Consider the following 8,710-nt stretch of genomic DNA (forward strand, 5'->3'; position numbering starts at 1 on the left):
CTTCTCTGGAAAGTTTCTGTCTGTTGAATTCATTATTTAAAATTAAATCTTACTGCTTTGGGTAAATATCAGTGTGTTTATTATATATTTGCATTGTGCTGGCATTAGGTAAGGATTCATACAGTGTTCCTTCTTATGAAGAGTGACATATTTTATAAGAGGGGAAAACCACGGAAATGAATTCTCATAGTTTAATAAAATATATCCAGTGTCTGTCTTGCAAAATATTGTAATACCATATAGTTAATAATACAATAATTAATATTCTTAAACATTTCCAAAAGACCAAGTATATTATGAAATTTTTTTTAAAAAAAGACATTTATTCAGCACCACAATCAGACTATTACATTTAGCAATCAACAGCATGGGTATAAAAAAATAAAAATAAATTTAAAAAAAAACTACATTAAAACCCTTTGTTGGAATGCTTTACACTTTCCACAGAACAGAAACTAAAATAACCTGTTATACAATTAGTTGCAAATACAGTCGTCGAATTTTTTGCCCATACACATGAGTGTTTTTCTAAAACATTTCTTCTTTGTAACAGCTAGGCCCTGCCACCACTGTGCTTGGCTAAGTTTACAAATCTATTACAACCTGTAGCTTCCCTGTCACTTCTCTGGCTCTCCTCTCTTGCTAAGCTTTGTTTCCTAACTAAAATCTTCTACCACTGCCATCGCTACTGCTTCTACCAGAACCGCCATAGCCACCTTTGTTTCGTGGTTTGGCAAAGCATTGGCCTCCACCACCATAAGGGCCAGAGCTTCTGCCTCCAGAGTTTCCTCCCTTCATGGGTCCAAAATTTGAAGACTGATTGTTGTAATTGCCAAAATCATTGTAGATTCCACCACCTCCAAAATTGCTTCCATCATTACCAAATCCATTATAGCCATCCCCACTGCCACCATATCCACTACCACCATAGCTGCCACCAAAGCCACCACAACCATTGAAGTTTCTTCCATGACCAAAGTTGTCATTCCCACTAAAACCACCTCCATGACCACCACCAAAGTTTCCAGAACCACTTCGGCCTCTTTGGCTGGATGAACACTAGCCATCTCTCACTTTGACAAGGCTTTCCTAACTTCACAGTTGTGGCCATTCACAGTATGGTATTTCTGAATGACAATCTTCTCCATGGAGTCATGGTCATCAAAGGTTACAAAGGCAAAGCCCCTTTTCTTGTCACTGCCTTGGTCAGTCATGATTTCAGTCACTTCAATTTTTCCAAACTGTTCAAAATAATTTCTTTGGTGATGTTCTTCAGTGTCTTCATTAATGCCATCAACAAATATCTTTTTCACAGTTAAGTGGGCACGTGGTCTTTGAGAATCTTCTCTTGAGACAGCTCTTTGGTTCCACAACTCTTCCATCCACCTTGTGTGGCCTTGCATTCATGGCTGCATCTACCTCCTCCACAGTGGCATATGTGACAAACCCAAAGCCCCTGGAGCACTTGGTGTTTGGATCTCTCATGACCACACAGTCCATGAGCATTCCCCACTGCTCAGAATGGCTCCTCAGGCTCTCATCAGTTGTTTCAAAGCTTAACCCTCCAAAGAAGAGCTTCCTCAGCTGTTAAGGCTCTTTAGGAGACTCAGACTTGGACATGATGGCAGAGAGAAGAGAGACTTTAACCATGCTTATTCGGTGGCATCCACAGGCAGAAAGGCTATGAAAGTATTTTAAGCAAATAAATGTATTATAAATATTTACAGAACACAAGAATTCTTGCCATTATCAGAGGATGTGAAAAATATATTAGACATGATATGATCATTTCATTTGAATAAAGAAAGCACAATAAATTATCCCAAGAAAAAGGTGAAGAAACAAAAATATTAACTTTTAAAACTTACTAAGGTTGAGTGACAAAACCGATGTTTATTCTTGGTAACTTTGCGATAATTTATTTTGGGTAATTTCTATTGAGATACACTATAAAAGTTTGGTTTTGTTTATAATTTTTATAATACCCTCTTCCCCCACACACTTTCTAGATGATAACGGCCTGAACTTCTATCATGTTTTCTTTTTTCTTTTTTTTTTTTTTTTACTTTTAACATTTATTACTTTTTATTGTGGCAAAATACACATAATAGAACATAACATTTGAACCATTTTGAGTGACATTAAATACATTCTTTTTTTAATATTATTATTATACTTTAAGTTTTAGGGTACATGTGCACAATGTGCAGGTTTGTTACATATGTATCCATGTGCCATCTTGGTGTGCTGCACCAATTAACTCGTCATTTAGCATTAGGTATATCTCCTAATGCTGTCCCTCCCCCCTCCCCACAACCCAGAACAGTCCCCGGAGTGTGTTGTTCCCCTTCCTGTGTCCATGCATTCTCATTATTCAATTCCCACCTATGAGTGGGAACATGCGGTGTTTGGTTTTTTGTCCTTGTGATAGTTTACTGAGAATGATGGTTTCCAGTTTCATCCATGTCCCTACAAAGGACATGAACTCATCATTTTTTATGGCTGCATAGTATTCCATGGTGTATATGTGCCACATTTTCTTAATCCAGTCTATCGTTGTTGGACATTTGGGTTGGTTCCAAGTCTTTGCTATTGTGAACAATGCCGCAATAAACATACATGTGCATGTGTCTTTATAGCAGCATGATTTATAGTCCTTTGGGTATATACCCAGTCAAATGGTATTTCTAGTTCCAGATCCCTGAGGAATCGCCACACTGACTTCCACAATGGTTGAACAAGTTTACAGTCCCACCAACAGTATAAAAGTGTTCCTATTTCTCCACATCCTCTCCAGTGCCTGTTGTTTCCTGACTTTTTAATGATGGCCATTCTAACTGGTGTGAGATGGTATCTCATTGTGGTTTTGATTTGCACTTCTCTGATGGCCAGTGATGATGAGCATTTTTTCATGTGTTTTTTGGCTGCATAAATGTCTTCTTTTGAGACGTGTCTGTTCATGTCCTTCGCCCACATTTTGATGGGGTTGTTTGTTTTTTCTTGTAAATTTGTTTGAGTTCATTGTAGATGGTGGATATTAGCCCTTTGTCAGATGAGTAGGTTGCAAAAATTTTCTCCCATTTTGTAGGTTGCCTGTTCATTCTGATGGTAGTTTCTTTTGCTGTGCAGAAGCTCTTTAGTTTAATTAGATCCCATTTGTCAATTTTGGCTTTTGTTGCCATTGCTTTTGGTGTTTTAGACATGAAGTCCTTGCCCATGCCTATGTCCTCAATGGTATTGCCTAGGTTTTCTTCTAGGGCTTTTATTGTTTTAGGTCTAACATGTAAGTCTTTAATCCATCTTGAATTAATTTTTGTATAAGGTGTAAGGAAGGGATCCAGTTTCAGCTTTCTACATATGGCTAGCCAGTTTTCCCAGCACCATTTATTAAATAGGGAATCCTTTCCCCATTTCTTGTTTTTGTCAGGTTTGTCAAAGATCAGATAGTTGTAGATATGTGGCATTACTTGTGAGGGCTTGGTTCTGTTCTATTGGTCTATATCTCTGTTTTGGTACCAGTACCATGCTGTTTTGGTTACTGTAGCCTTGTAGTATAGTTTGAAGTCAGGTAGCGTGATGCCTCCAGCTTTGTTCTTTTGGCTTAGGATTGAATTGGCGATGCGGGCTCTTTTTTGGTTCCATATGAACTTTAAAGTAGTTTTTTTCCAATTCTGTGAAGAAAGTCATTGGTAGCTTGATGGGGATGGCATTGAATCTATAAATTACCTTGGGCAGTATGGCCATTTTCACGATATTGATTCTTCCAACCCATGAGCATGGAATGTTCTTCCATTTGTTTGTATCTTCTTTTATTTCATTGAGCAGTGGTTTGTAGTTCTCCTTGAAGAGGTCCTTCACATCCCTTGTAAGTTGGATTCCTAGGTATTTTATTCTCTTTGAAGCAATTGTGAATGGGAGTTCACTCATGATTTAGCTCTCTGTTTGTCTGTAATTGGTATACAAGAATGCTTGTGATTTTTGTACATTGATTTTGTATCCTGAGACTTTGCTGAAGTTGCTTATCAGCTTAAGGAGATTTGGGGCTGAGACAATGGGGTTTTCTAGATATACAATCATGTCATCTGCAAACAGGGACAATTGGACTTCCTCTTTTCCTAATTGAATACCCTTTATTTCCTTCTCCTGCCTGATTACCCTGGCCAGAACTTCCAACACTATGTTGAATAGGAGTAGTGAGAGAGGGCATCCCTGTCTTGTGCCAGTTTTTAAAGGGAATGCTTCCAGTTTTTGCCCATTCAGTATGATATTGGCTGTGGGTTTGTCATAGATAGCTCTTATGATTTTGAGATGTGTCCCATCAATACCTAATTTATTGAGAGATTTTAGCATGAAGGGTTGTTGTATTTTTTCAAAGGCCTTTTCTCCATCTATTGAGATAATCATGTGGTTTTTGTCTTTGGTTCTGTTTATATGCTGGATTACATTTATTGATTTGCGTATGTTGAACCAGTCTTGCATCTCAGGGATGAAGCCCACTTGATCATGGTGGATAAGCTTTTTGATGTGCTGCTGGATTTGGTTTGCCAGTATTTTATTGAGGATTTTTGCATCAATGTTCATCAAGGATATTGGTCTGAAATTCTCTTTTTTGTTTGTGTCTCTGCCAGGCTTTGGTATCAGGATGATGTTGGCCTCATAAAATGTGTTAGGGAGGATTCCCTCTTTTTCTTTTGATTGGAATAGTTTCAGAAGGAATGGTACCGGTTCCTCCTTGTACTTCTGGTAGAATTCGGCTGTGAATCCACCAGGTCCTGGACTCTTTTTGGTTGGTAAGCTATTGATTATTGCCACAATTTCAGAACCTGTTATTGGTCTATTCAGAGATTCAACTTCTTCCTAGTTTAGTCTTGGGAGGGTGTATTTGTCGAGAAATTTATCCATTTCTTCTAGATTTTCTAGTTTATTTGCATAGAGGTGTTTGTAGTATTCTCTGATGGTAGATTATATTTCTGTAGGATCGGTGGTGATATCCCCTTTATCATTTTTTACTGCATCTATTTGATTCTTCTCTCTTTTCTTCTTTATTAGTCTTGCTAGCGGTCTATCAATTTTGTTGATCTTTTCAAAAAAACAGCTCCTGGATTCATTAATTTTTTGAAGGGTTTTTTTGTGTCTCTATTTCCTTCAGTTCTGCTCTGATTTTAGTTATTTCTAGCCTTTTGCTGGCTTTTGAATGTGTTTGCTCTTGCTTTTCTAGTTCTTTTAATTGTAATACTAGGGAGTCAATTTTGGATCTTTCCTGTTTTCCCTCGTGGGCATTTCGTGCTATAAATTTCCCTCTACACACTGCTTTGAATGTGTCCCAGAGATTCTGGTATGTTGTGTCTTTGTTCTCATTGGTTTCAAAGAACATCTTTATTCTGCCTTCATTTTGTTATGTACCCAGTAGTCATTCAGGAGCAGGTTGTTCAGTTTCCATGTAGTTGAGTAGTTTTGAGTGAGTTTCTTAATCCTGAGTTCTAGTTTGATTGCACTGTGGTCTGAGAGACAGTTTGTTATAATTTCTGTTCTTTTCCATTTGCTGAGGAGAGCTTTACTTCCAACTATGTGGTCAATTTTGGAATAGGTGTGGTATGGTGCTGAAAAAAATGTATATTCTGTTGATTTGGGGTGCAGAGTTCTGTAGATGTCTATTAGGTCCACTTGGTGCAGAGCTGAGTTCAATTCCTGGGTGTCCTTGTTAACTTTCTGTCTCGTTGATCTGTCTAATGTTGACAGTGGGGTGTGAAAATCTCCCATTATTATTGTGTGGGAGTCTAATTCTCTTTATAGGTCACTCAGGACTTGCTTTATGAATCTGGGTGCTCCTGTATTGGGTGCATATATATTTAGGATAGTTAGCTCTTCTTGTTGAATTGATCCCTTTACCATTATGTAATGGCCTTCTTTGTCTCTTTTGATCTTTGTTGATTTAAAGTCTATTTTATCAGAGACTAGGATTGCAACTTCTGCCTTTTATTGTTTTCCATTTTCTTGGTAGATCTTCCTCCATCCCTTCATTCTGAGTCTATGTGTGTCTCTGCACGTGAGATGGGTTTCCTGAATACAGAACACTGTTGGGTCTTGACTCCTTATCCAATTTGCCAATCTGTGTCTTTTAATTGGAGCATTTAGCCCATTTACATTTAAAGTTAATATTGTTATGTGTGAATTTGATCCTGTCATTATGATGTTAGCTGGTTATTTTGCTCGTTAGTTGATGCAGTTTCTTCCTACCCTCGATGGTCTTTACAATTTGGCATGTTTTTGCAGTGGCTGGTACCGGTTGTTCCTTTCCATGTTTAGTGCTTCCTACAGGAGCTCTTTTAGGGCAGGCCTGGTGGTGACAAAATCACTCAGTGTTTGCTTGTCTGTAAAGTATTTTATTTCTCCTTCACTTATGAAGCTTAGTTTGGCGGGATAGGAAATTCTGCGTTGAAAATTCTTTTCTTTAAGAATGTTGAATATCAGCCCCCACTCTCTTCTGGCTTGTAGAGTTTCTGCTGAGAGATCAGCTGTTAGTCTGATGGGCTTCCGTTTGTGGGTAACCCGACCTTTATCTCTGGCTGCCCTTAACATTTTTTCCTTCATTTCAACTTTGGTGAATCTGACAATTATGTGTCTTGGAGTTGTTCTTCTGAAGGAGTATCTTTGTGGCATTCTCTATATTTCCTGAATCTGAATGTTGGCCTGCCTTGCTAGATTGGGGAAGTTGTCCTGGGTAATATCTTGCAGAGTGTTTTCCAACTTGGTTCCATTCTCCCCATCACTTTCACGTACACCAGTCAGATGTAGGTTTGGTTTTTTCACATAGTCCCATATTTCTTGGAGGATTTGTTCATTTCTTTTTATTCTTTTTTCTCTAAACTTCCCTTCTTGCTTCATTTCATTCATTTCATCTTCCATCACTGATACCCTTTCTTCCAGTTGATTGCATCGGCTACTGAGGCTTTCATATTCTTCATGTAGTTCTCGAAACTTGGCTTTCAGCTCCATCAGCTCCTTTAAGCACTTCTCTGCATTGGTCATTTTAGTTATGCATTTGTCTAATTTTTTTTCAAAGTTTTTAACTTCTTTGCCATTGGTTTGAATTTCCTCCTGTAGCTTGGAGTAGTTTGATCGTCTGAAGCCTTCTTCTCTCAACTCATCAAAGTCATTCTCCATCCAGCTTTATTCCATTGCTGGTGAGGAACTGTGTTCCTCTGGAGGAGGAGAAGTGCTCTGCTTTTTAGAGTTTCCAGTTTTTCTGCTCTGTTTTCTCCCCATCTTTGTAGTTTTTCTACTTTTGGTCTTTGATGATGGTGATGTACAGATGGGTTTTTGTTGTGTGTGTCCTTTCTGTTAGTTTTCCTTCTAACAGACAGGACCGTCAACTGCAGGTCTGTTGGAGTTTGCTAGAGGTCCATTCCAGACCCTGTTTGCCTGGGTGTCAGCAGCAGTGGCTGCAGCACAGCGGATTTTCGTGAACTGCAAATTCAGCTGTCTGATTGTTCCTCTGGAAGTTTTGTCTCAGAGGAGTACCCGGTCGAGTGAGGTGTCAGTCTGTCCCTACTGGGGGGTGCCTCCCAATTAGGCTGCTCGGGGGTCAGGGACCCACTTTAGGAGGCAGTCTGTCCGTTCTCAGATCTCCAGCTGCGTGCTGCGAGAACCACTACTCTCTTCAAAGCTGTCAGACAGGGACATTGAAGTCTGCAGAGGTTCCTGCTGACTTTTTGTTTGTCTGTGCCCTGCCCCCAGAGGTGGAGCCTACAGAGGCAGGCAGGCCTCCTTGAGCTGTGGTGGGCTCCACCCAGTTCGAGCTTCCTGGCTGCTTTGTTTACCTAAGCAAGCCTGGGCAATGGCAGACGCCCCTCCCCCAGCCTCGCTGCCGCCTTGCAGTCTGATCTCAGACTGCTGTGCTAGCAATCAGCTAGACTCCGTGGCTATAGAACCCTCCGAACCAGGTACGGGACACAATCTCCTGGTGTGCCGTTTTCCAAGCCCATTGGAAAAGTGCAGTATTAGGGTGGGAGTGACCTGATTTTCCAGGTGCCATCTGTCACCCCTTTCTTTGACTAGGAAAGGGAACACCCTGACCCCTTGCGCTTCCCAAGTGAGACAATGCCTCGCCCTGCTTTGGCTTGGCTCGCGAGGGTGCGCTAAACCGACTGTCCTGCACCCACTGTTTGGCACTCCCTAGTGAGATGAACCCAGTACCTCAGATGGAAATGCAGAAATCACCCGTCTTCTGTGTTGCTCACACTGGGAGCTGTAGACCAGAGCTGTTCCTATTCGGCCATCTTGGCTCCACCAACAATCCATGTTTTCTTTCAAGGAAATATGTAGCACAGACATACACAAAATAAATAAGACCTAAAACCTACTTTAAAAAGCTTCTGTAATGCACTGATTCCATATACACACATACATGCACATGTGTATAATTCTACATTGTGTTTTTATATATATTTATATTTGTGCTAACTTACATAGAAACATATAAACTGTCATTACCAATACTGAGATGATTTGAAATCATGTATGAACATAACCGTCTAATGACTGAAGACCTCTGTCTAGGAAAACGTCTCTTTACTAAAAATTATTATGTTTAATTCAATAATGAAAAACAATAATAATTATTTTTTACTGTTTGTAACAGCTTTTGTCCTTGTTGAAACTGTAAGATGTTTTCAAACATTTGAAAAGTTCTTAAAATCTTTCACAAACA

General features: G+C 39.6%; 1 pseudogene; it reads right to left on the minus strand.

The window, feature by feature from the left end:
• Nucleotides 1-606: 606 nt before the first annotated feature.
• LOC129462120 (heterogeneous nuclear ribonucleoprotein A1-like) lies at nt 607-1,620 on the minus strand (annotated as a pseudogene).
• Between the last annotated feature and the right edge of the window lie 7,090 nt (nt 1,621-8,710).

The sequence above is a fragment of the Symphalangus syndactylus genome, chromosome 14 (assembly GCF_028878055.3).
Source record: "Symphalangus syndactylus isolate Jambi chromosome 14, NHGRI_mSymSyn1-v2.1_pri, whole genome shotgun sequence".
Taxonomy (NCBI): domain Eukaryota; kingdom Metazoa; phylum Chordata; class Mammalia; order Primates; family Hylobatidae; genus Symphalangus; species Symphalangus syndactylus.